Genomic DNA, 23,106 nt, shown 5'->3' on the forward strand with positions numbered 1-23,106 from the left:
ATTGACCTATGGCCAGCAGCACACCTCCCATCTCCAGGTCTCCTCGTACCTCAAGCACATTCCTGAAGCGTGATGACCCAAGGGCTGTAGGGGAGTGTCCCCAGCCCCAGTGAGGGAAACAGAGGCCTGGGCAGGAGAAGCCACTGCCTCAGGGTCGTTGAGGGAGTCAGGGATAGAGCCGGGGATGGAGCCTTTGTCCAGGCTCCCGCACTAACCACGAGAGGAACAGTCCCTTCCAGAGCTGGGAAGTGCCAGCGGGACTCGATTCCCAGTCTCCCTGGCTCTGAGTGTGACTTGTTGTTGTGACTGAGGCAGGGGGGTGGGAATCTGGACTCCTGGCTTTCACTGGTGATTTTCTTCTATTCCCAGCCTCCCTGGCCCTGAGTGTGACCTATGGAGGTGGTGGAATCTTCATCTTTACAGATTTGTAAGGCCCAGCTTGACCAAAAAAATCATCTATTTTAAATTAAGGGAAAAATTTATGAAAATCTCTTCAATAATTTAAAGAGAAGAGGAAAAAATAACATGAAATCGAACATGTTCACTGCCAAGTTTTTGAGAGAGTCACACCACTGACATGATAGCTAAAGCCCTGGAAGCAAAGTTAGCTGAAATGCTAAGCCAGCTTTGGACAGCAATAGCTTCCTTGGAAGGTGCAGAAACTATTGTCTTCTTTTCAGTTTATTCAAAGAGTTCAGTTCAATGACTCGTTCGTTGAAATTCAAGAAAGCCATTGAGAGTTCACAAAACAGGCAACTTCTTTTCCTCCCTCAATCTATGGATAAAAACTAGATGTGAGGGGATGGATATACTAGTTCATAAATCTAGAAACACGTGAAAACCAGAACGTATCATTTTAGTTCACTAACCACACTTCAAATTTCCTTTGTTTAAGAAATCAGTTTTAAATGCAAAACATTTTCATACAACGTTTTTCTTATGCTTCTCTTTCTAGCTCCAGCATGACCATGGTTTGTGACCAAAGAGAGGTCACTTCTTTTCTCTTTCCCTCTCTATCATGGAGATGGAGAAAATTCTCTAAGTCCTAGCAGGCAAGAGATTTGAGCACATCAGGCGTGTGAGAGCCCTTGTGCTCTAAAGGACAATGGGTGATTGTTGTTTGGGGCAAGAACCCCAACAGATTTGATACTTGTCCCCCATCCAAAGCCAATAACACATCTCTGTATTTTCAATCATGAGTTAGACATTCTCAGCACTCCTCTATCTCCCGCAGCCCTCAGGTGTTCCTTGGATTATGGAGGCTTGGTTGCAAAGAGGACTGGAATTTTTTTACTGGCTTCCTGGGTGTCCCTAGCCAATGAGGGTCTCAGTCTGGCCTCCGAGGCCCACACCCCCCAGACACTGAAGATCAGGATGGATAGATTAAATTCACATTTTTTGTCTTTGTATTTTTGAATTATTTTCCTAATGAAAGATTGATTCTCATGAAATTCACAGAGCTGGCAGATGACAGAACAAGGAGCAATGATCTCAAGTTGCAGTGTGGAAGGCTTGGATATTAGGAAAAACTTTTTCACTGGGAGGGTGGGGATGCCTTTGAATCTGCTAGGATAGGGTCCCCCATCTTCTACTTAGAGCCTATATTTTTTCTTACCTTCTACACAGATGACGATTTCTTTCCACACAATCAAGACAGTCATAAAAATAATCCCGAGAATCTCCTCCACACCAACCGTCTCTTGGTCCCCACTGAGAGACCGCGAGATGGAGGCTTGCTGCAGCAAGGCTACAGGGGTCTCCGAGGTTCCCCCTGCCCCGCACCCCTGTCCTGCCGGGCTGTTGTCAAGGGAGCTCTGTGGGGTCACACCCGCCTCATCATCTTTGCCCAATAGGCTGAGTTCCTGCCAAAGGCCTTTGTGAAGTCACTGCCACACTCACCTTTCCCTTGCAGGCCTGATGTCTGCCCCTGGCCAGCCCGGCTGGATGTTTGAGCTGCACCCTGGATCACCCCACTTGCTCATTATTGATTCTGGGGAGCGAGCAGGCCACCCAGTAAAACAGCAGAGTCTATGCCTCACCCCACACTGAGTTTTTCATAGAGGCATCGGTTGTGAAACTATTTGATCTCCTAATCCGGCCTCTATTTCACTGGCTATGACATTTCACACGCTTACCACCATATTAAGCCCAATTGCTTGTCATTCACAAAAAGGTGCCATGGCACCTTCCAGAATGATAACCAGTTGTGATGGGAGGATACCAGGAAACAGAGAATCCACCTCTTCCCCAGGCCCTACGCTACCAGCACTCCCAGCTATCTTCGAGACACCACCGACATCCTGGGGAAACTACAATCCATCGGTGATCTTCAAGAAAAGGCCATCCTGGCCACCATGGATGTAGAAGCCCTCTACACCAACATTCCACACAAAGATGGACTACAAGCCATCAGGAACAGTATCACCGATAATGTCATGGCAAACCTGTTGGCTGAACTTTGTGACTTTGTCCTCACCTATAACTATTTCACATTTGGGACAATGTATACCTTCAAATCAGCGGCACTGCCATGGGTATCCGCATGGCCTGACAGTATGCCAACATTTTTATGGCTGACTTAGAACAATGCTTCCTCAGCTCTCGTCCCCTAATGCCCCTACTCTACTTGCGCTACATTGATGACATCTTCAACATCTGGACCCATGGAAAAGAAGCCCTTGAGGAATTCCACCATGATTTCAACAATTTCCATCCCACCATCAACCTCAGCCTGGACCAGTCCGCACAATGGATCTACTTCCTGGACACTACGGTGCTAAGAAGGGATGGTCACATAAACACCACCCTATACCGGAAACCTACTGACCGCTATTCCTACCTACATGCCTCCAGCTTTCATCCAGACCACACCACACAATCCATTGTCTACAGCCAAGCTCTACGATATAACTGCATTTGCTCCAACCCCTCACAGAGAGACAAACACCTACAATATCTCTATCAAGCATTCTTACAACTACAATACCAACCTGCTGAAGTGAAGAAACAGATTGACAGAGCCAGAAGAGTACCCAGAAGTTACCTACTACAGGACAGGCCCAACAAAGAAAATAATAATAATAATAATCTCCCCAATGTATTTTCCACTGCATGCATCTGATGAAGTGAGCTGTAGTTCACAAATGCTTATGCTCAAATAAATGTGTTAGTCTCTAAGGTGCCACAAGTCCTCCTTTTCTGTTTGTTTCAGTGGTTAGTCTCCCTCACTGTCAAAAATGTGTGCCTTACTTCTCATCTGAATTTCTCTGGCTTCAACTGACAGCTGTTGGTTCTTGTTTTGCCTTTCTTGGCAAGATCGAATTAGCCCTGCCCCATGAAATCCGATCTCCCTGTCCTGCTGGGATCCCTCCAGCCAGGAGAACCCAGTAGGGGCCTCCTAGCTGTTTGTCTGCTGGGCTGGGGATATCAGATGCACCAGAGGCATGCAGAAGTGAGTGCACTGCATCAGCCCGGCATTGGGCTCAGGGGTTTGGCCTTGGCAACTTCTGCTCCAGCCACGTCTCTGGGTGTCTGGGCTAGGGGCTTCTGACCCCCGTGGCTGCAGCCAAGGCTGGGGTGCTGAGCTCAGGACTTTCATGCCCCTCCCCACTGCTCTCAGCACTCTGGGTGTCTGCCCGGCATCTGCAGCTGGGGCTCAGGGCATCCCTTGCAGTTCCTTCTGGGGCTCAGGGGTCCATTTTTAAGGATGTCCCCAAATTGGTCCTTGCATTAATTTGCCAGGGGACTAGTAGGTAGGAGCCCCCAGCTGAGGTGCTCTCAGCAGCAGGGACCCATCCGCACATCTTAGAACCTCCTCTCACTTCAGAAACATTCTTGGCTGCTGCCCTCAGAGCCCAGGTCTGAAGGCAGCACGGAAGTGAGCGTGGCAATGCTGTAACCCCCCTACAACAACCTCTGAACTCCCCCACGATCCCATTTTGGTTGGGACTCCCAGCAAACGAAATATCATTGAGATGGACATGTTCCAACGAGACAATTCAATTAAGAGTAGGATACCAGAGGAGGAAAAATCACTTTTGTCGTGGCAATGAGGGTGGCCCATTTCAAACAGTTGACCAGAAGGTGTCAGTAAGAATAGGGGGAAATTAGTATGGGGGAAGTTAGGACTTTTGGCTGCAGAATTTTATTTCAGTTTTTATGAGATTGTGTCTTTTAGGTTTTCTGGCACACAAGTAGAGAAGTTAGAGAAAAACATAAATGATTCTTGCTGGAAGTTTGCAATGTCTCACTAATTTGTTTCTTAAGACCAGATCAAAAACACATAAGAACCCCAAAATCAGAAGGAGAGAATGTAAGCTTCTGCCTATAACAGAGAGGCACAATTTACTGGGTACCTGCTGACTGACTGCTGCTACACCCCCACTGAGCTGCTTAGCATGCAAGTAGGTCCAGGAACTGTGCCCAAAATTTAAAGTCTCAGTATTCAATTTTAACACAACCACAAATACACCAGAGCATCCAAATTTTCTGTTTTACAAGGTCTCTCCTTGTTTTGGAACACTGGTTTCTAAACATGCCATGGGGAATTTGAATCAAATTTCAGCTACTAATTAGCATGTGTGTGGAACAATCACTAATGTGCATTCGGTGTTATGTTGTAGGTTTCTTTAGGAAATTTGGGGAAACAGGAGCACTGGGAAAGCCTATTTCCCCCCCACACACAGTGCACATTTGCTGCCCACTGGTGCTGCCTGAGCAGTAGCATTGTGACATCAGAGATAATCCACCACTCAGCGCTCCCTGCCTCCAGCTCCTTGTCACACCTGGGGAGAATGACTAGCCCCTGGCTGCCATGGCAACAGCTACCTTTGACAACTGCTTGCCCCCTTCTTACCAGAACATCATCACAGAAAGGAAGTTTGTAATGAAACAGGACCAGATTTGGATAAGCAGGACAGTCTCCTGCTGGGCTCATTTGGGTTTGTACTGTGGTACTGTACAGTGTTTCTTTTCAAAGAGCAATTGTTTGCTACTTTCCTTTGTAAAGGCTCAGTGAAAATAAGAGGCAAAATTCCTGCTCTTTTACTTGGATATTGTTTATCTGCTTCTTACAAATTGAGGATTAGAGCTTAGAACTTTCACTGATACTGAAGTTGCAGAAAATGAGTTTTATTTTAATACAGTTTAATTTCATTACTTTCTATACTCTGATCAACACAGCACTGAGTGGTGAAAAGGGACTTTCACAAAGATAAGAATGGCAATAAAATATATACTGAAAACAACAGATGAGTAAGAGCTTCATTGCTTAAACCGCACATATATAACAGATGTTCTTTCTATTCAAAAACAAAGGAAATTAAGAAACCAAAAACCCTTTATTTAACACTTCTTAGGTTAGCTTTCATCAATAAATTAAACCATCAAATAATTAGGAAATACAAAGTCAAGGTTTTAAAAAGGATTAAAAGGTTACAAAGTTTAGCATTTTTAGGTTAGCAAATGTCCAAATAAGTGTTGCCGTGGTACCCTTAATTCAGTCCTTTTGTGCCTTTGCCCCATGATGGAGACGTTAATTACATGATCCCATGTTATTTTTTTCCCTCGCGACTCCTGCCTTATTCAGTGCACAGAATTCTCTGCTCTGGGGCTGTGTATTGAAGGAGTCTGTTGTCTGCAGGATCCCTGCCTCATTTATTGCAGAGTTAATGTTTCATGGGCAATACTCATTCTGGTATTTCCTAACTTGAGAGTACTTGACTTCGTAGCCTTTGTTCTAATTTTTATGGCTTACTTTACTGAGGAGACCAACCTTTATGACAAAGGTGGGTTTTCTTTTGTTTTTTGTTTGTTTTTTGGTGATGTATCCGTTATTTATCTCTTCAGTACCAATCGTGTGTGCTTAACAAAATAGAAAAAGTAAGGACACTCCCTAAAACTGTTACGAATTATACCTGATAGGACATGCACACAACTGCTGCGAATTATACCTGGTAGGACACGCACACAAATGCTACGAATTACACCTGGTAGGACACGCACACAAATGCTGTTATGAATTATACCTGATAGGTCACACACAGTTCGAATCTAGGCTGAGGCACATAAACAAAGTCCACAACTGCAGAGTTCCCACAAAACACCAAGTTTATTGCGCTCGAGCGTGGTGCCTCCCTGCTAGCCAGGAGGGGACCTCGAATACAGATTATACAAAGATTATATACTTTTTAGAAAAGCATATTGCCCTCCTGCATTGGAAACCTTAGCCAATAAACAAACCCTTTTCTTATCTACCACCTATCCCTGCTTGGTGCATTCCTCGTGCTAAACCAGTATGTTAATTACACAGCATGGTCCGAAAGCCATGCATCAGGAACTTTTATCATCAGGATGGGAGGCCTCACATCACAGGCCAGGAGATAGGGAGTTAGAGACTGACAAAAACCAGATACTGGGAGTCAAGGCAGGCTGGAGACAAGGAGGAGGATTTTCACAGGGATGCAGTGTCTAAGGAACACTTCTCCTGGTGCATGATGTGCTTGCTTTTAGACAATGATGGGCCCCAAACCAAAATGGAGTCACATGTGCTAACTTTTCCTTAACAATACAAAGACTTTATGATCTAAAGAAGATGGACACATACAAAGAAAGCAGGATATGTAAGGACTACTAATTTCTTTCTTTCTTTCTTTCGATGAATAGTTGTCACAAATATAAAGGGAAGGGTAAACCCCTTTAAAATCCCTCCTGGCCAGAGGAATAATCCTCTCACCTGTAAAGGGTGAAGAAGCTAAAGGTAACCTTGCTGGCACCTGACCAAAATGACCAATGAGGAGACAAGATACTTTCAAAAGCTGGGAGGAGGGAGAACAACAAAGGGTCTGTGTCTGTCTGTATGATGCTTTTGCCGGGGACAGAACAGGAATGGAGTCTTAGAACTTAGTAAGTAATCTAGCTAGGGATGTGTTAGATTATGATTTCTTGAAATGGCTGAGAAAAGAGCTGTGCTGAATAGAATGACTATTCCTGTCTGTGTGTCTTTTTTGTAACTTAAGGTTTTGCCTGGAGGGATTTTTCTCTATGTTTTGAATCTAATTACCCTGCAAGGTTTCTATCATCCTGATTTTACAGAGGTGATTCCTTTACTTCTATTAAAAGTCTTCTTGTAAGGAAAATGAATGCTTTTTCATTCTTCTAAGATCCAAGGGTTTGGGTCTGCGGTCACCTATGCACATGGGTGAGGATTTTTACCAAACCTTCCCCAGGAAGTGGGGTGCAAGGGTTGGGAGGATTTGGGGGGGAAAGACGTGTCCAAACTCCATTTTTTCAGAAACCCAGATAAAGTTTGGTGGTGGCAGTGGAAATCCAAGGGTAAAATAATTTTGTACCTTGGGGAAGTTTTAACCTAAGCTGGTAAAAGTTAGCTTAGGAGGTTTTCATGCAGGTCCCCACATCTGTACCCTAGAGTTCAGAGTGGGAAAGGAACCTTGACAAGTGGAAATCCAAGGGTAAAATAATTTTGTACATTGGGGAAGTTTTAACCTAAGCTGGTAAAAGTAAGCTTCAGAAATTTTCAATTTCAGTAATTTCAGATTTACTGCACACTGGAAAGGCCATGACCACATTATAGAGGAAGAATAACGTATTTAAAATAGGGTTCAGAGTAGCAACCGTGTTAGTCTGTATTCGCAAAAAGAAAAGGAGTCCTTCTGGCACCTTGGAGACTAACCAATTTATTTGAGCATATAAATAAATTTGTTAGTCTCTAAGGTGCCACAAGTATTTAAAATACTTAATTTTAGAACAATGTTTAATTTTTAATGCTGAACTCATCAATTTCATTTAAGGTCAGGTAGGATGGGTATCTGAGGTGGACACACATTGAGTATATATCCCAAACAATTCAGAAAAGCCAATTTTGGGAAAAAGCAATCCAAAATATTTCTGTGTCCAGTGTATCCATAAGCATTTTTTTCAAGAAATAATGTATTGAGGTTGAGCTGCTAAAAGCACGTTCTCTACCTGTTGATTTGAACCCATCACTTTTCTCTTTGAATCCCTCTGCTCACTCCTAATCTGATATTCAATCAGACTTAAATTATTGGTCACCTTTTCAAGGAAACTCTGTCTCCTACCTAGATGAGCTTTACCCTTGTAAAGAATTCCATTTCATTGTGGCAGACAAGAGTAAATGTTGACCACAGTCTTTGTCCTGTAGCGTTAGCTGATTTTTTAGATACACTAGGCCAAGGCCATTGAACACCTTGAAGATAAAGACCAAGATTTTGAACTTGAATGCTACTGCATTTCAACCTTGGAGGGTTCACCTGGTGCATAGGGAATGGGATTTTTTTAATCATGAGGCATTTGTGTTTCATCAAAGAAGAAAATCTTCTACAAAGGACCAGCTGTTGTGAAATCAGGTTTTCTCCAAATATTACTCCTGGAGGAATTCTGTACTACTGTAGGCATGCATAATTAATGAGCCATGCAGATCTTTAATTTTTTGTGTAGAAAAAAAAGCTTCTGCCAAAATGTTGCTGCATTCCACCTTTTGCCCACCAGAGGGCACTGTGTCACAAGAACAGCAGCAGATACCCGCAGAAAATAATAATTACCAGTGGGCAGGGGAGGGGGGAGCACGGGAAAAAACCTTTTGTAGTGATAAGCAAGGTGGGCCATTTCCAGCAGTTATCAAGAAAGGTTTTCTCCCCCCCCCGCTCTGCCCTGACTCTCCTGCTGGTAATAGCTCATCTTAAGTGAGTGTGTATGATAACACCCATTTTTTCATGTTCTGTGTGTACATAAATCTCCTCACTGTATTTTCCACTGAATGCATCCAATGAAGTGAGCTGTAGCTCACGAAAGCTTACGCTCAAATAAATTGGTTAGTCTCTAAGGTGCCAGAAGGACTCCTTTTCTTTTTGCAAATACAGACTAACACGGCTGCTACTCTGAAACCTGTCAATATTCCTAGAGATTATTCTCAGATTTCTGACAAGCATAGGGTTGTCTGCAGCGTAGTTGTAGCTGGGTAGATCCCAGGATATTGGAAAGCCAATGTGGGTGAGGTAATATCTTTTCTTAGACCAACTTCTGTTGGTGAGAGTGACAAACTTTTGAGCCACAAAGAGCTCTTCTTCGGGTCTGGGAACATTACTCCCAATGTCAGAGCAAAATGCAAGATGGAACAGATTATTTAGCATAATTAGTAAGCAGATATTGTAAGGCACCATTCAAAGTAGAATGGGCCATTAGCACCGCTGCAAACATAGGAAAAAAAGAAGGGGTTAGTGGATTACAGATTGTTTTAATAAACCATAAATCTAGTGTCTCTGTTCAATCCATGATGTCCATAATCCATGATTTGGTGTCCAGCAGAGTAATGAATGTAAGCTCCCTGGTTCTTCTTTTGAAAATGCTGTGCAAGTTGCCTTTGAGGATTGGGTTTGATAGGTCAGATATAGAGTGATTACTTTATGAAAAGTGTTCACCCACAGGTGATAGGGTGTTTTTGTCTTTTATCATTTTCCTGTGTATATTCATTTGAGTTTATAGTGCTTATCTGTTTCATCCATATAATCATTATTCGGGCATTTAGTGCACTGGATGAAGTGTGCTACATGTGATAGGCATGTATAAGATCCTGGGATCTTCAAAGGTGTTTTGTGTGGAATGTTGATCATTATAGTAATGGAGATATGTCTGCAAGTTTTGCATCTATTGCTCTGGCAGAGTCTGGTGCTGCTTTGAGTGGGTGTGTCCTGGTCTGTGGGGAGCTTGCTCTTGATGACGAGGGTTACCTGGGGTTTTGAGAACCCACAGCAGGGGCAACTTAACTATTTCACTCCATGCAGTGTCAGGAATCAATCAATAGGAACACAGCACTTCTGTCTGATCAAGGATTAAATGCAAGTAAGTATACTCTTATCTAACACTGCAGTTTATTAGATTTAAGCATACAGAGACATAAGCAATAGGTTTAGAACATCCCAGATATTTTTCCTAACATCTGGAATGGTATTGAGTAATTAACAGCAGGTTTGCAGTGTCCAGTTGCTCACCCACCAGGGAGAAAGGGTGTCAGAAAAAAGTGTCTCAAGATGGCTTCAGAGGACTGTTCCACAATATACTCTGTTAGCTAATCTTTTATAACTAACTTCTACAAAACACAGAGGTCATAATGACCCCAACTGGATCATCTCTTTTCTAACTTTCAGTCAACTTTTCATATTAGAGGTGCCTAGATTCAAAGTTTTCCAACCACCAAGGTTTTCAGTCTCAGTTGTTTACTTGTCTGTCCCCTCCTCCCATTCTGATTAGCAAAAACTATCAGCTAGATATGACCTCGCTTCTAAAAGCCTGTCTCCAAATTAACCCTTAACTATGTGGTGTTCTATTTCATTAATTCCTGTTGAAAGAATGCACATAATATGGTTGCAATTAGTTTGATCACATAATGGGGTACACACATCCCTCAAACCAGGGCAACAATGAGTTTGAAGAGATTGTTCGAAGACCAGAAGAGATGATTCTTGCAATATTTCTTTCATGATGGGGTACCCATCGAGTATGGGGTGTAGTTGTTTACACCCATTGGTGGTTACACTAGCTTTACTGTATGGGTTCCAGTGTGGGGTGGTAGGTGACAAATAGGGGTATGCAGTCAGAAGGGGGTTTATTTCTGTATTGAAGCAGGTTCTCCTGGGGTATTTGGGTGGCCTGTTGCATGATGCAATCTACTTCTCTGATGAAGTGTCCTTGTTTGGTGAAGGTGGTTTTAAGTGACCATACTGGGTGGCCATACTGGGTCAGACCAAAGTCCATCTAGCTCAGTATTCTGTCTTCTGAGAGAGGCCAATGCCAGGTGCTTCAGAAGGAATGAATCAAAAAGGTAATCATCAAGTGATCCATCCCCTGTCACCCATTCCCAACTTCTGGCAAAGAGAGGCTAGGGACACCATCCCTGCCCATCCTGGCTAATAGTCATTGATGGACCTATCTTCCATCAATTTACCTAGGTCTTTTTTGACCACGGTTATAGTTTTGGCCTTCACAATATCGACAACAAGTGTGTTAAGCCAGGAATAGTCAATAGGCAGACCGTGGGCCAAATCCGGAATGCGAGATGCTTTTGAATGGACCCCACAATGTTTTTATATCTTTATTATCATTATGGGTTTTTAAACATTTTTTCTTGGATTCTGGACCTTGACTGTACCTTGACCAAGAAATTTGGACCTTGACAAAAATAGGCTATCCCTTCATTAAGGTATATATCACTTACTTTCTCCTCAGAGCACATTCTGTGGTATCTGAGTGCCTGGCTGTCAATAACATATTTCTTGGTATGGTTGGGGTGGTTACTAGATCTATGAAGGTAGGTGTGGTGATCCATGGGTTTCTTGTATATGGTTGTCTGTAGGGTTCCATTGCTGAAGCTGATTGTGGTGTCCAGAAGTTGATGCTAGTGTGGGAAAGCTCCAGAGAGAGTTTAATGGATGGGTGGTGGTTGTTGAAGTTGTGGTGGAAGTCTGAGGGAGTTTAAGCTGTCTTCCCATAGGATGAAAATTTCTCAGGTATATCACTGGTTTCATGATGCACTTCTCCAGAAATTCTTCTTCAGGATGACCCATGAAGAGGTTAGCATATTGGGGAGCCATCCTAGTACCCCTGGCTGTTCTCATGCTTTGGACAAAATGTTTATTGTTGAAGGTAAATCTATGACAGGCGAGGATGAAATGGATGAGTTTAGCTATGTGTTTGGGATGGATAATTGATGGTTGTCCATTGTCTTTTAAATATTTGGGGCAGGCAGCTATCCTGTCATTGTGAGGGATATTGGTGTATAGGAAAGTGACATCCATGGTGGCAAGGATGGTATTCTGAGAAAGGTTGTTAATACTGTGGAGTAGAGTAGGGCTCAAATGTACTTGAGCCATCCAGCTACTGTGAGAGTGGACTGTCTGGAAAGACTCTTGCCTAGGCTCACAGCCCATGCACGTTTCAATCTCTTTCGCTCATGAGTGTTTGCACGCAGTGTTCTAGAAAGCCAAAGGTTTCCTTTAATAGATGTTTTCAGTTTTGCTTCCTCAAACGGGCAGTGAGTGCCACACACTGGCTGAAATAAATGCTGAGTGACTGAGATCAAGTAGGGGATCTTGAGCTGTGTGGTGCACAATCCCCTCCATTATAAGACTGCTGATTTTGCAAAATGCTGTGTTTTTGACGAGCTGTGCCTAGGGAACTCCTTGCTCAAATGACCCCAAAATTTGGGTCACTAACCCTATCCTGTTCCCCCATGAGACAACAAATTTCAAGACAGTCCAAGTAAGCATACAGATCTTACAGCACTAAGAAGAAATAACATTTAAGTAGAAAGGGCTTCTCAACCTAAACTAAAGCAGAGCTGGTGCTTCATTATACAATCATAGGCCTGGAAGTGACCTTGAGAGGTCATCAAGTCCAGTCCCCTGCCCTCAAGGCAGGACCAAGCACCATCTAGACCACCCCTGACAGGTGTTTGTCTAACCTGCTCTTAAAAATCTCCAATGACGGAGATTCCACAACCTCCCTAGGCAATTTATTCCAGTGCTTAACCACCCTGACAGTTCGGACATTAGGAAAATTTTCCTCTCAAAACTTCCCTTGCTGCAATTTAAGCCAATTGCTTCTTGTCCAATCATCAGACGATAGGAAAATAATTTTTCTTCCTCCTCCTTATAACAACCTTTTAGGTACTTGAAAACTGTTATCATGTCCCTTCTCAGTCTTCTCTTTTCCAGACTAAACAAACCCAATTTTTTCAATCTTCCCTCATAGGTCATGCTTTCTAGATCTTGAATCATTTTTGTTGCTCTTTTCTGGACTTTTTCCAGTTTGTCCACATCTTTACTGAAATGTGGCACCCAGAACTGGACACAATACTCCAGCTGAGGCATAATCAACGTGGACTGGAGCAGAAGAATTACTTTGCATGTCTTGCTTACAACACTCCTGCTAATACATCCCAGAATGATGTTTGGTTTTTTTGCAACAGTCTTACACTGTTAACTCATATTTAGCTTGTGGTCCACTCTGACCTCTAGATCCCTTTTTTGCAGTAATCCTTCCCAGGCAGTCATTTTCCATTTTGTACATGTCCAACTGATTGTTCCTTCCTAAGTGGAATATTTTGCATTTGTTCTTATTGAATTTCGTCCTAGTTACCTCAGAACATTTCTCCAGTTTGTCCAGCACTTTTTCAATTATAATCCTATCCTCCAAAGCACTTGCAACTCCTCCCACCTTGGTATCGTCTGCAAATTGTATAAGTGTACTCTCTATGCCATTATCTAAATCACTGATGACTATATTGAACAGAACTAGACCCAGAACTGATCCTTGCAGAAGCCCACTCGTTGTGCCCTTCCAGCATGACTGTGAGCCATTGATAACTACTCTGGGAATGGTTATCCAACCAGTTATGCACCAACCTTATAATAGCTCCATCTAGGTTGTATTTCCCTAGTTTTTTAATGAGAAGGTCATTTGAGACTATATCAGATGCCTTACTAAAGTCTCGATATACCACATCTACCGCTTCCCCCATCCACATGGCTGTCACCCTGTCAAAGAAAACTATCGAGTCAGTTTGATATGATTTGTTCTTTACAAATCCATGCTGACTATTACATATTGCCTTATTATCTTCTAGATGTTTGCAAATTGATTCCTTCATTATTTGCTCCATTATCTTTCCGGGTCCAGAAGTTAAGCTGACTGGTCTGTAATTCCCTGGGTTGTCCTTATTTCCCTTTTTATAGATAGGCACTATATGTGCCCTTTTCCAGTCTTCTGGAATATCACCCGTCTTCCATGACTTTTCAAAGATAATAGCTAATGGCTCAGATATCTCCTCAGTCAGCTCCTTGTGTATTCTAGGATGCACTTCATTGGGCTCTAGTGACTTGAAGACATCTCACTTGTCTAAGTAATTTTCACCTTGCTCTTTCCTGTTTTGAACCTAGCCCATTTTCACTGGTGTTCACTATGTTAGGCGTCCAATCGCCACCAACCTTCTTGGTGAAAACCGAAACAAAGAAGTCATTAAGCACGTCTGCCATTTCACCATTTTCTGTTATTGCTTTTTTGTCTTCATTGAGTAATGGGCCTACTCTGTCCTTGGTCTTCCTCTTGCTTCTAATGTATTTGTAGAATGTTTTCTTGTTACCCTTTATGTCTCTAGCTTGTTTGATTTCCTTTTGTGCCTTGGCCTTTCTAATTTTGTCCCTACATACTTGTGTTGTTTGTTTGTATTCATCCTTTGTAATTTGACCTAGTTTCCACTTTTTGTAGGATTGTTTTTTTTTATTTTTAGATCATGGAAGATCTCCTGGTTAAGCCAGGGTGGTCTTTTGCCATTCTTCCTATCTTTCCTGTGCAGTGGAATAGTTTGCTCTTGTGACCTTTATAATGTCTCTATAACACATAATAAATGGGTTAATTTTTTATCAGGTCCAAATACCCTAACACTGCACTGGAGACAGTACCGTACCAGGACTGGCCTGGAGGTGTCTTAGCATTCGCTCCCCATGTTGCAATGTGGGTAAATTTGCTTTGTAAGTAATGACAGTACTCACAGCTCCCCAAAAGGACAGAGGAAGTAGCGTGAGTGAAGGGACTGATTTGGTCGCTGGGACGTAAGCAAAGCCACAGTGCTGTTAGCTACACCTGTAAAAGACATGTCCCAGCAAAGAGATGGAGGAAGATATGAAGAAAATCAAAAATAAGTCTTCCCAGAAGGCGTAATCTGCACTGACTGCTGAAAGGGAAATAAAGGGTCAGATCCTCCGGATGAGCCATTGATGCCCAGCACAGCTCAGGGTGAGGGGTGTAGGCTACCATCACAGACACCTGATCCTCAGACTGCCAGGCACCAGTCTGATCCTGAGCAGCAGCTTAGAGCAGCCAAGGGATCATTCCAGCTTCTGGGATCACCACAGAGACAGGGTCCTGAGTCTATGCCCCCTCCTCCAGTAGCTGTGAGCTGCGATGTCATAGAGCTGGTTATACAGGAAGATTTTCAAGGAAATTCTCAGTTGGCCACTTAAGCCATTTTAAAGTGGACTTTGCACTGTGCTGAGGATAAGGATTGGGATCAAAAAATGCAAACCAACCTCGCATTAGCGGAGTTCAAAGTGGACCAGAACTATGTTTTATTTGCATGGAAGTAATCCCATTGGCTTCATTTTTGTTATACCAATATAAGTAAGAGAAGAATTGAACCCAGGATGTATAAGTCATCTGCTACTTACTGGGTTCTGCTTTTCTTTAAATTACAAACATCAGGCTGTCTATGGAATGAGTAAACTGTATATAAAGTCACCATTTTCTACTCTGAAATTTTGGTTTGTTTTAACTTCCTTCTGCAGAAAGAAGTAAAGCATTTCAAGATGTTCTGTCCAGATTAAACCTGGAGAAGCACAGAAGCACCAAGATCAGGCTGAGGGATGTCCTGGAGATCCGCCCAGAAAGCATCAAGAACAGGATTCCAGAGGCATTAGGTGATTTACCTTGGCATTTCCTGAGGAAGGTCATGGCTCTGAATGGGACGGCCAGAAATACAAGCATTGGGCACAAGGCTCCTGCAGAAGAAATGGGTGATTATGAGGAGAAGCTGCATATTGATGGCACTTTCTGTTTTAGTGACACTGAGATGAAAATTTCTCTGCAACCTCTTGATGTTCTCTGTGCTGTTCTGCTTTGCTCAGACAGTTTCTTACAGCAGGAGATCCTGTCCAAAATGTCCATGTGCCAGTTTGCCCTTCCTCTGCTGCTACTCACCATTGACACCCCCAAGTGCACCCTAATACTGTGGGCCATGAGGGACATTGTGCGGAAGTGGAGGCCGCACTCCCTGGCAGAGAGCAGAGGGTTCAGAGAGGAGAGCTTGATGCTCACGTCAATGCCAACCATTTCTTTTGTGTGGATGGGGAGCTACAGCTTCTCCAAGTCCCAACTCCTCAATGAGGTTCTCAGCCCCTCCCAGCAGCACCACGATTTCTTTATCAGTGCGGGACATGGAGTCTGGGAACTTCCTTCGGAAAATCGCAGATGGGCTGGTTGAGATTTCCTGGTATTTCCCTGGGGGGACGGAAAATTCTGATCTTTTCTCAGAACCCATTGCAGTTACAAATCTGCATGGAGACATTGAGTCCCACTGGCTACAGTTTAGCTTTTTAACAGAGATCTCCTTCACAGTGTTCATAGTTACCGAGAGCAACTGCACACTTCTCCTTTGTTTGAAGTTCACCTGAAGCGTCACGTTTTGGGGGAAGCGGCTTGGGCATTTCAGAAGATGCATGAAGATTTTATCAAAGAAAATGATCCTCAGCAACGTCTGAAGAAGCTGAAACCTCATTATTTCTCTATATTTACTGATCTCTATTTGGAAAAGAATGAAAGCCAAACGAGGGCGAGGAATTTCTGTGATCAGTGTCTCAAACCTGCCCTGGTGGGTTATGTCAACAAAAGGCTCGGACTAGAAATAGTTGACAATTTTCTCAGCAGTGAACAGGCCCTTGAATACGCCAGCCAAAGCTTCTTTCAGTTCTTTTTGCTAAAGAAGCTGCTGGAAGAGATGAACTTTGACAACTATGTGAAATACATAAGTAACTATGAAGAGTTTATCAAACCCTGGATACAGAGATGTCTGATAGACCACTATGGAGGGAAGGCAAGTTTGAGAGATTTGGAGAAAGGGATTCTATCCAGAACAATAAATAAAATCAAGGGAGTTCTGAAAAACTCCATAAACAATAACACAGTTTCTGCCTTTTTAGACAGCTTTTGCAAAGAGCTGCAGCAGGACCTGGCCATTTCCAGCAATAGCTTGGTTGGAGTACAGTTTAAAAACACAGCAAAAATTGAGCAGCTTTCTGGTAACATTGAAATCTTCCTTCTGGAGCTGGAACAACAAATCTTAACCCAGTTTAATCATTTGGAACTTGAGACCAAACTCTCCAGCCTGTCAGTGAAACCCCAGGATGAGATCTTCAAGCGAGTGTTTGGCTGTGGGAAGCAGTGTCCGTTCTGTGAAGCCCCCTGTGAAGCAGGAGGCACTGACCATAAAGAGCATTTTGTATCAGTCCATCGACCCAAAGTGTTAGGGAACTTCAGGGATTGTGATTCACAAATGCTTGAGCATTCCATATGCTCCTCTGATGTGGTTTCCAATCGTGAATTCCGAACTGCAGCCGCAGATGGGAAATTTCATCCCTACAAAGATTACCGCCATTACTACCCAGACTGGCACATTCAGCCTGATCCCAGTATTGATGCTTCTGATTTCTGGAAATTTGTTTTCAAATCATTCAATGACCAGTTAGCTAGAGCGTATGGTGCTAAAGCAGCAGAGCTTCCAGGAGACTGGAAAAATATAACTAAAGAGCAGGTTCTGAAGAGCCTAAAGGAAGCTCTTGAAATAAATAGAAATAGAATGGCATGAAATAATAGACATGCCAAGAGTCTCTTTAAATAGGATACACTTCAACAAAACAAAACCCTTAATTTTAAAAAACGGAATATGAACAAATCTGACAGCCTGTACCGTTTTTTAAAATTGAAAACTAAAAAAAAATCAATTGCAGGTCACATCTTCCAGTTAGTGCAAGGCTGCTGCACAGGAACAGCCATACCAAAGCAAACTGATAGTCCGTGTATCCCTGTGTCCTTGCTGAACCCGAATAACAGCCCATCTAGCCTGGTAACCCCACCTCTCTGTAGTACTGGATCAGACCAATCACCCATATAGCCTAGTATCCCACATTCTTGCTGTATTGGATCAGACCTAAAGGCCATCTAGCTCTGTATCTCATCTCCCTGCTGTACTGGATCAAACCAGTGATCCATCCTGTCTCTGACAGTGGCTATTACAAGATGTCTCAGTGGGAGGTGCAAGAAACCATCTAATGGAAATTGTATAGAAACATGTTTAGAGGAGAAGCTTCTGCCTAACATAACTATGTAAACAGGGTCCGAATGAGTTCTCCCATGACAGCTAGCTGGGAGCGGGAGAGACTTTAGGAGCAAATTGTATTTACATGAACTCACCTACTCTGCCTAGATATCCATCAGATATAGAGGTGTTGCTCAAAGTGATCAATATTGACTTGTGTTGGGTTACAGATCACTTTAGTACTGAATGAAGGGGTAGTGAAATGTTGTTGTCAGTGTTGTTGCATTTATTGTATAAGTAAAGGGGAGCAGAACTGTGCTTAACCTGTCTCAAATGAGGGGTCACCCTCAGCTGAAAGGACTCATTAAGCCAGGTGCTCGAATGCCTGACTCCTGTGAAAGTAAGAGGGGTGAGGAGAGGTATCTCTGCCAGAAGGAGTGAACTCTCCCTAAGGGTCCCTGGTCTGGTTTAACCTGTTCCTCCCCACTGTTCAGAAGATAGGGACTTTTGTTACTTTAAGTGCTCAAAAGAGCTGACAATTACTTGTGGCAGGACAGCATTTCTGCCCAGCCTAATAGCTGAAAATCACTAAGGACTTGGCTACACTTGTGAGTTAGAGTGCATTAAAGCAGCCCCGGGCACCCTAACTCGCGACCCATCCACACTGGCAAGGCACGTAGAGCACCCGGACTCTGCAGCGGGAGTGCCCCTGCTAATCCACCTCCACCAGAAGCATAACGTTTGGTGCTTCTCGGCTGAAACGCCCCAGCGTCAGTGTGAACGAGGTGTTGCATTACTGCGCTCTGATCGGCCTCCGGAAACGTCCCCTAATCCACTTAAGTCAAGTGGCCACTCTTGTCATTGTTTGGAATCGGCTGTAGGAATGCGGATCTGTCCTTTCAAAGCTCCGTTTCTGACAGCTGTAATGCTTATCTGCTCTGGGACAAAGCAAACCATTACTGTGGAATGCTGCTTGAGAGGCAGGAGGAGGGGAGTCTGCTGCTGTCTGAACTTACAAGACAGCATGCTGACATGCTCTCAGCCCCCCCAAAATCCACTCTCTCTCCGCCCACATACACACAACACACTCCCTGTCACACTCCACCCAACACCACCCCATTTGAAAAGCATGTTGCAGCCACTTGCATGCTGGGATAGCTACCACAATGCACTGCTCTCTGTGGCCATTGCAAGAGCTGCCGTTGTGCTGGCATTGTGAACACACAGCAGCGCTTTCCCTGCAGCGCTCTCTGAGGGGCACTGCAGCTCCTGGCGCTGTACAGTGTAGACATAGCCTAAGTTACATCAGTGAAACTTTCTTTATTCAACACAAGGGCAGATTCAGGACCTGAGTATTACATAGTAGGAAGTAATTACTTTAGAATAGGCTGTAAACACAGATAAATGATTGGCATGTATGTTGAGTGTTTAAACTGAGTCTCTCCCCCCAAATAAGAATCCGTTGAAGACAATTAAACTGCTATATTTAGAGCATGACTATCATTTACTCTCCCTATTGTGCATTAAGAAATTAGTATTCTTGTTTTAATGTAATCACGCATAAGAAGCAACAGAAAACCATTTACAGTTAAACAAAATAAACTTGGGAACAGACTTTTTTGTGGTAGCTTATTTATTTTGAAATGTTGCCTTGAAACTTTTTGTTTTATTTAGCCCTGAGAGGAAGGATAGTGGGTGAGGTCAGCAAACATTTCAGGAGATGTGATGCTTCCAAAGTACAAACCCAAGATCCCAAGCGATACAGGACCCCTTAACATTTAAATGAGCCCTTCTGAGAGGCCTGATTTTGATAAGAATGACTGACCTCATGAAAAATGAGCTTTGTTTTCTCATTTAAACAGTGAGAAAATTTCATGGAGCCGTGAGCTCTCACTGTGGGGGGAGGGGTGGAGACCCAATGGGGCACAAGTTAGTAACCGCTGTGGTGGGATAGGCAGGGCCAGCTGTGGAGTCAATGGAGCAACCCCCAGGTGAAGCAGTTCAACCCCAACCCAAAGACTGGATTTTCCACAGTTACAAGGGAAATTAGATAACTATACACACACACACACACACACACACACAAACAGACTGAAATATGTAGGGTTAGAAATCCCCAGTAACAACATCGATGGCCCAAACTCTCTGCAGTGACCCCAACCCGTGACACTCCCTCTCTGTGTCCCTTCTCGACAGTGGGGCTGTGAGTGTAGCTGGATTGGGCAGTGGCTCCGTCTACTGTCCCACGGGGGAATCTCTTCTCTTCATTGCCACATGCCACACAGTTGCCGTACTCTATCTGTCAGCCCAGCTGCTCAGTGGATTTGCCCATGTCACCCGGTTTCAATTGTTCCTTTCCACATAGAATCATAGGACTGGAAGGGACCTCGAGAGATCATCAAATCCAGGGGTCTCAACCTTTTTCTTGCTGAGGCCCCGTTCAACATCCTATAAAAACAATAGGGCCCGGCAGGGGAGAAGCGTGGGCTCCAGGCCAGGGGGACACACTTGGGCATAGGCATAGTTTTACTTCTATTTTTTGTGGGGGGCGGGGGGAGGAATGCCTGGCATGGCTCATCCCAGCTCCACAGAGCAGGGTCCAGGGAGGATGTGCCATCTCCACCCACTGACTCACTCAGGAGGGCACCCAGCTTGTCTGTGCTCTGGGGGGATGCAACCAAAAATATAACTCAAATGGGGGACTCAGTTCAAAAGGTTTCAAAACCGCTCAGGGTGCGGGCAGGGGGTTAGTTAGGGGCTGTGTGAAATGAGGGGAGTAGCTCAGGGTGCAGGGAAGGGATAGCTCAGGGCTGTGTATGGGCAGGGGGTAGCTCAGGGGGTAGCTATGGGCTGTATGCAGGCAGGGGGGCTTCCAGTGCAATGCCCAGATTCAGGGGCAAGGCACTGGGACTCCCGGCTTCAGCCTCCCTGCTGCTCCTGGCTTGTGGGGGAGGGGAGGTTTGCTGACTCTAGCACTGTGTTGCTCCTGGCTTGGAGGGGATGTGGGGACCCTGCCGGCTTCAGCCCCACCTAGCTTCTGGCTGCGCCACTCCCGGCTTGCGGGGGATGGGGAGGGCACCGCGGGCTTCAGCCCCGCGCCGCTCCTAACTAGGGCAGGGGGCCCACTGGCTTCAGACCCGCACCGCTCCTGGCTTAGGGGGAAGGGGGGGCCCCCAGGCTTCAGCACTGGGGCTCCAGGTTTCAGCCGTGGGGCTCCGCGGCCCCCTGAAAGGGCTCACTGACCCCCGGCTGAGAACCACTGATCTAATCCAGTCCCCTGCACTCATGGCATGACTAAGCATTATCTAGATCATCCCTGACAGGTGTTTGTCTAACCTTCCCTTAAAAATCTCCACTGATGGAGATTCCAGAACCCCTCAGGCAATTTATTTCAGTGCTTAACCACCCTGACAGGAAGTTAACCATTGATAGCTACTCTCTGGAAATGGTTTTCCACCAGTTTTGCACGCATCTTATAGTAGCTCCATCTAAGTTGTCTTTCCCTAGTTTGTTTATGAGAAGGTCAGGTGAGACTGCATCAAAAGCCTTACTACCGTCAACATATACCACATCTACTGCTTCTCCCCATCCACAAGGCTCGTTACCCTGTCAAAGAAAGCTATCAGGTTGGTTTGACACAATTTGTTCTCGACAAATCCATGCTGACTATTACTTATCACCTGATTATCTTCCAGATGTTTGCAAATTTAGAGCTTAATTATTTGTTCCATTATCTTTCCAGGTACAGAAGTTAAGCTGACTGGTCTGTATTTTCCCAGGTTGTCCTTATTTCCCTTTTTATAGATGCCCATTTCCAGTCTTCTGGAATCTCTTCCGTTTTCCATGACTTTTCAAAGATAATCACTAATGGCTCAGATATCTCAGCTTCTTGAGTATTCTAGGATGCATTTCATCAGCCCCTGGTGACCTGAAGACATCTAATTGGTCTAAATAATTGTTTACTTGTTCTTTTCCTATTTTATCCTCAGATCCCACCTCATTTTCACTGGCATTCAGTATGCTAGATGTCCAATTACCACTAACTCTCTTCCTGAACACTGAAACAAAGAAGTCATTAAGCACCTCTGCCATTTCCACATTTTCTGTTATTGTTTTTTCCCTCTTCATTCAGTAATGGGCCTACCCTGTCCTTGATCTTCCTCTTGCTTCTAATGTAGTTGTAGAATGTTTTCTTGTCACCCTTTATGTCTCTAGCTATAATCTGTTTTGTTCCTTGGCCTTTATAATTTTGTCCCTACAGACTTGTGTTATTTATGTTCATCCTTTGTCAAAATTTGACCTAGTTTCCACTTTACGTACAACAATTTTTTGATTTTTAGATCATTGAAGATCTCCTGGTTAAGCCAGTGTGGTCTCTGGCTATACTTCCTATCTTTCCTATGCAGTGCAATTGCCCCACTCCATTAAAACAGGGGTTAAAAGCAGCCCTGGAGAGGGCTGTGGCTGGGCTAGGCTGATTCCGGAAGAAGTCACAGCTGTGGCCAGCTCAATCAGGGCCCAGCTGGCCCTTATAAGAGGGCTTGGGGCCAGAAGTGAGAGGAGTGTCACTCTAGTCCTGGAGGAAAAAGGGCTAGCTGCCTGGGAGCAATGTACCTGAAGTGGAGCAGTGCTGGGGAAGGGCAAAGGCAGCTGGGGAGCAGCAGCCTGGTAAATCCCCAGGCTGAGGCCTTGTTGAAGGCCTAAGAAAGGTACTAGGGAGGCAGAGGGGCAGCCTGGGGGATAGGCAAAGGCAGCAGGTCCTACCCCCTTGCCAATGATGAGTGGCCATTACAGACTGCAGTCTGCCCCAGTGAGCAGGGGCTAGATGATGACTGGCAGTAGCCAGTGAGGCAAGGTGGGTTTAGAGGGTTGGGGGTTCCCCTGGGTGGGGAGACCCAGAGTGTGGGGGTACAGCTAGGGGGCAGCACCCCAAGGTAAAAAAGCACTGAGGTCCAGGAGGGATATGGGGGCCCTAAGGCAGGCAAGACACCAGCCTGCAGAGGGGCTCCCAGTGCTGAAGAGCTAACTTCCAAGATGACCAGCAGGAGGCGCTGTGCCCGTGAGCCTTCGCCTTGCTACAGGCCCATAATAATGTCTCTGAAAAACTGCCAACTCTTGAACTGTTTTTCCCTTTAGACTTGCTACCCAGGGGATCTTACCTACCAATTCCCTGAATTTTCTTAAGTCAGCCTTCTTGAAAGGCAGCA

The 23,106-nt window shown here is 44.4% G+C and overlaps 1 pseudogene; it reads left to right on the top strand.

The window, feature by feature from the left end:
• The window catches only part of LOC144930607 (up-regulator of cell proliferation pseudogene), a 48,367-nt pseudogene extending 30,918 nt beyond the window's left edge, over positions 1-17,449 (top strand).
• The last annotated feature ends 5,657 nt before the right edge of the window (positions 17,450-23,106 follow it).

The sequence above is a fragment of the Lepidochelys kempii genome, chromosome 6, assembly GCF_965140285.1.
Source record: "Lepidochelys kempii isolate rLepKem1 chromosome 6, rLepKem1.hap1, whole genome shotgun sequence".
Taxonomy (NCBI): domain Eukaryota; kingdom Metazoa; phylum Chordata; order Testudines; family Cheloniidae; genus Lepidochelys; species Lepidochelys kempii.